Raw genomic sequence first — 6000 nt, 5'->3', positions numbered from 1 at the left:
GGGATGCATGTACTAAAAGTGTATAAAGTAAAGTTAACACATGGAACAAATGGAGAATATGAACCTGACTAGCAAAACCCCTACAACTTCATGATAAAAACTTAAGGTATCCCACTCCTCAATGTTGTTGTATCAAGATTTTCTTGAGAAGTATATCATTGAAATCTGTAGACAAAACATACTTCAAAAATACAAAGATAATGGGGGGTCAGTATCCATCCCTCTGAGTTATGGCCTATTTAATTTGACCTTTTCGCACCTAAAATGCAATTTTATTCTGATTAGGATTTGTTGTCAGTATTTTTGATTAAGCAAACTTATTTCTTCAAATATTGTTTTTAATTATGCACAATGGTCACACTGAATAGAGGGATTACGCAAATAATTTGTAAGAAGCTGCATAAATTTGTGTGTGACCTTTTTGCACTTAAAATGGACAATTTCTATAACAGTTACAATTTGATTTGAAATAAAAAACTTTTTGAATATCAAGAATTTTATAAGATTAATCCGGTTTGCCTAGATATGTATTCAGTATCATTTTGACATAATATAACATGGGGGTCAGTGATGTCAAATTTTAGATATAGGGCTTCAAAGGTAAAATTCTCGCAAAGTTTGGCTTAAAAAAATTCAGACATGTTCTATATATTTGCATGATTTTATGCTAAACGGCTATCACATTCTCAAGATTTGATTTTGTACATGTCACACAGAACCTATAAAATATGTTACAAACCTATCAAATGTTAAAAATGTGAATAATGAATAAAGTATAATAAAAAGAAAAGTATATTGAAAATTCATAAAATTGCTTGTTACTGTCATTTTTGTCTAAAAAACCTTCCGCACGAACAAATAGTTCCCCAAAAAACTTGTTTGTTTCTTTAATTCAAATAGATTTTCTTTATGAATGTTGTGTAATTATGAAATAATAATCTATCTGTGATGATTAAATAAATAAAATCATATTCATTTCAAATATAATGATCATCCGCGCAATGAAATCAAAACATGAGGAGTGAGATACCTTAAGTTTAATTCGGCTTTAATTTCTATTCCATCATTCTACATGGTCTCCGATGACAATCTTCCCTTTGTTCCTTTCCTTGTCAGTCTGTATTTTTTTTCGTTCTTTGCCAGATCTGTCAAACTTAACGGTATATCTATCTTTCTCGTCGTCGCCATTGTTGTTGTAATAGACTGAGCGTGGTATCACTTGACGATTTAAGGCGGGGTTTATTTAAATGCTTGATTTATTTTTGACTCCATAATAACTATAATTTGTTTTTATTTCTATATCTTTTTAACCCGAGTGATATAAACTGCGTAATTTATTGTTAAGATATATCTTTATATAACTTATTTAAGGTAGCTCCATACTCGTAAAATTCTCTGAGGAAAGTTGAAAAACCGAACTGATTTCGACTTCATAGACTTAAATGTCATCAATTGTTAGAAAAAATATACATGTCATCACACTTTTTGAGATGCCAGATAAACATAAACTAAAGCATATTTTAGCATTAGAAAAATATATTTTTTTCTGTTAGAAGTAAAATCTTGTAGGTAGAAATTTGTTTTTCTTGTTTAATTTTAATGTCAACTTTATCAGAAAAATATTTTAAAATTAATCGTTGGAATAAGAAAAACTATAGCATTTAGACATACAACTGACAGAAAAGTCAGAAAAAGAGTTATTTCCCCTTTGCATAGATAAAATATATTAAACTTTGGAAATTTAGTATAAAATTAAGTGCGAAAATATCTTTAACCTACCAAAAATTCTAATTACATCCATGTGATTATATTCACATAAAATAAATAAAACTATCTTGCACAATTTTTAAAGAATTCAAAGTTTTACAAAAAAAAAGTGTGACGTCACAGAACACTGGATCTACCTTAAATAAATAAATCAATCAAATATTTGTTAGCATGAAAAAATACGCCACATTTATCTTTAAACGCAATTTCTTGCAGTGGCAGAAACAAAATAAGATAATTGTATTTCGTCTTAGCCACAACAAATTTTCAGGCCAAATACACAATTAATACATCAGGCCATTGACAGTATCACTGACAAAAATATTTAAAATTTTGGGGCTCAAATTATTCCCTTACTTGACACCATATTCAGAGCAAATGTCACTAAATCCATCAGAAATTTTGATTCTGTTTGTAAGTTACTAAACATGGAAAAAAAATATATTTTTTTAAAAATATTAAAATCAAGAGGAGCTTGTAAACCCATTCTTTTATACTATATACTGTGGTTTCATTAATATTCAAAGGTATCAATTTTCGTGGATAAAGTGAAAATCACAATTTCAAGGATACGATAATTCGTGGTAACTGACCATATCAATACAAAATGTTAATAGAAATTGCACTTCAATGAACATTTAGTTTCGTGGATCAACTTGATAACGAAATCCACGAATATTGGTATTCAATGAATATTGATGAAACCACAGTACAGGGATCAATCCTTTTTAAAAAAAATTTGAAATTTTAGGGCAGATTTTTTTTTATCAATAAACATTAGATCATTATTGTTTCATTACACAAAGCCTGTTCATTATTAATATTATATAACAATTTCGAAAAAGGCTTTGGATTTTTATTGATATTATTGTAGATGTTGTTGGTACTTTTAATTTTATAATTTTGTTGTAATTAACATCCAATGATTGTCTCGTCTGTCTATACACATATTAATTTTATTATTTTCTTTGATAAGTCGGTAGTAAATATAGTGATTTTATTCTTCTTCTTGGTTTTAGCTTTAGAGGTTATTTTAATTTATTTTAAGGTAGTTTTGTGTTTTGACAAGTCAACATTGATTATCACGGACTGGAGAAGTATAGTTTTTATCGTGTCTTCGCAGTATCGTACTGGAAATAAACAAATTGCTGTCCTGTAAAACAGGACTGCAATACATAGATCACATGCATGTGTCCTGAAGGAAATGTGAACGCGTCAAGATTATCAGATATTCAACCGAATCTTGACAAATCCCCTGGTTGTTTTATTACCATTTGTTTCCGAATAAAAATATATACATAAATGATCATTCAATATATGTTCCGTGGTAATAAACCCCACCGTTAAAATTTCCGTTTATTGTCGCTTTAAAAAAATCTATCATGATATGAACATTTAAAAAAGTAAAGGGAATGAACATTAAAAAAGTAAAGGGACGACACTCACCATCTTGGATTTCAGGAGGCCTCGATTCACAGTTTATTTTCAGCAGTTTATCCTTTATGCCAGAGATTTTTAAGCCTCTTTTGGAAACGACATTTTTTGGGGAATTGGGTAAATTTTATCGACAATTTGATGAAACTGGGGAAAACGTTTCTAATTCGAATACATCATGAATTTAGGGTGTAGCCCAAATAGACCCCCGATTTGAACAACTAAACAGCTAGACTTTTAGACAGGATCCAACTTATATAAGATTCGTATATTTGGTCGTTAAAACAAGTCTTTTTCTGAAATACACATTTTCAAAGAAGCATACATTTTATCAATATCACCTAATAAAATGCAAAAATGGATTTAGAATATATGTTTCTATTTGGAATAACTCCTAATGTTTAACTTTTAATCAACCATCAATCTAGCATGTGGAAAAACACGATCCATTTACAGTTTACCAAAATAAAGATGTTTAAGAAAAGTAGAGGAAATTCGGAGAAAAAGTTAGCGAGTTTACCGAGTGGGTTTGCACTTTTTAGATGACTGCAGCTTTGTTAAATGACTTAAATAGAGAACAATTAAGAACATTTTAGTTATTTTCGTATTTTTAAAATAGTAAAGAACATATAAATGTACTGTTCACCATTTGAGGAAAAATACTGCTAACTTGGGAAAAATTGAGCCTATACTTTAAATACGGAATTGGGCCGAATTTCGGCCCATGAGAAGGCACTAATAAATAGCTGTATGCCTACCGGTTTCTGGCGAGATCTAGGTCACAAAATGATCTTTTCTTTATACTTTACATATATGTATACATGTCGTATTAACCACCAAGTAATCCGAAACGTTGATCCTCGATACCAATCCATATTCATTGAAAGCATCGAAAGTTTGCATCGAGCGACGCCTAGCGGCGGTTCTCCGTTTTAAGTCAGACATGTTCCCATGTGCAATGCATGTACTGTAAATTTAGAGAAATCGTAAGTTAAATTTAGTTGACTTCAAAGTAATACAGATGTTATTAACTGCTTGATATTGCTTCCACAGTTGTTCAGATCACCCACTTAATGTCTAAAATAATCCAAGTATTGGGCGGACGTTAAGCAAGAATTATACAACATTAAAACTCAGTATAGTGCGTTTGTGTAATCTCAACGGATTCACCAGAAGTTGCCACATTGTCCTTTTTTTGCACACTGGACTGTAAACCACTCATTTAGCAAGTTTGTTTTTTGTTTCTTGTAAATTTTTTAATGCTTGGTTAGTCTATTGCTCTGCTGGAAATTGTATAAAGTCTAAAATTGTTTCAGAGGGGATGTCTTTAATATCAGGTAAAATTGAATTTATCGGGCATTGAGAGTAGCTATGTTCATCTAACCTGTCTATGCATAAGGAAAGTTGTTCTGAGAAGTCACGTTCAAAGCTGTCTGAATCCCATCTTTACAAACATATTTAGAGTATTTTCTGCACAACAATGATACTGGCAACAATGCAATGAGTCACAGAGTTCACATATATTATTTGTAATGATAAAGTTATATACCTCTGAAGTGTGTTCTCTGCAGAAAGCGAGAGAGGGACTAAAAATTTAAGACATGTAGACCATCTATTGTTATTGCTTTGCCCCACTGCAATTTCAATTAGCCCAGGAAGACGTGCAAATTTGCAGTCGATTTCGAGATAAAGTATATCCATGCCTTGTGATTTGTGAATAGTAAAACCAAAAATTAACTTTAACTTTCACGGAAATTATTATCGTGATGCAGTGAATTTTTTTTTCACAAGATCAAACTTTGTAAATTGAAATCTTTGTAAATTAACGAGCAACTGACACACCGGTAATCGACACACCCGACCCTGGATACTGTAAGCGTTAACTACAGAATAAAGAACAAGAAGACTAAGTTACACTTTCTGAAATGGTGGAGAGGTTCTATTTTAATTTCTTCAAAGAATTTCGTACCACTTTACAATAAAAATTCTACATGTACAGATCTTACAGTTTGAACAGCAGATCTCTCTCTCTCTCTCTCTCTCTCTCTCTCTCTCTCTCTCTCTCTCGCATCAGAAAAAAAAATCATATTTTCAAAACCAAAGTATAGTTAATCAACATAAGTCGTAAAAAAAATTTCCGTACAATACATTCTTATCTCCTCTGTGATTCCCTTTCGGTTTTTGGCATTTAAAAAACAACATTACAGCCATCGAAGGTTGTCCACTCCTTCCAGCGCATCATGTCCTACTTCTTGCAAATATTTCTCAAGATTTGTTAACGGTGTGCAGATTTTTATGCGTTTGACACTTGGTGCATTCAATATCATGCCCAGAACAACTGTCGCCAAAATTAATCTAAGATTTTGGTTGGTTTTGGCCAGTTCTTTAATCATAATTTGTTTTGTCGATCAGAATAATCCTAATGTAACTGTCCGAAGAGCCCATTTTGAGGGATTTTTCACCATTCAAATCATTACCTTAGAGGTCATAAACAGGAAATTGAAAAAAGGTTTTTCAATGCTTCCAGATTTTCAATGCACATGATGGTTACTGGGGAAGCATTCATTTTTTTCTAAAGTTCTAGAGCAACTGGGTGGGGCAAATTATCAGATTTCCTAATTTTTTTTAATATTGAGTAGTCAGTTTCTAATTTCCAAGAAAATGTTAGGTCTGTCCACATTTTCAGTAACCACAACTGGTGCCTTCAAATTCATAACCTTGAAGAGAGTTACATCCAGGCACTGACAGTTGCTATTGCCGACAGAAGTAGGTGCATTGCATCCTCAAACATACAGATCA

Source organism: Crassostrea angulata, chromosome 1, assembly GCF_025612915.1.
Source record: "Crassostrea angulata isolate pt1a10 chromosome 1, ASM2561291v2, whole genome shotgun sequence".
Lineage (NCBI taxonomy): Eukaryota > Metazoa > Mollusca > Bivalvia > Ostreida > Ostreidae > Magallana > Magallana angulata.
The sequence above is the reverse complement of the archived record's forward strand: the minus strand, read 5'-3'. Positions refer to the sequence as shown.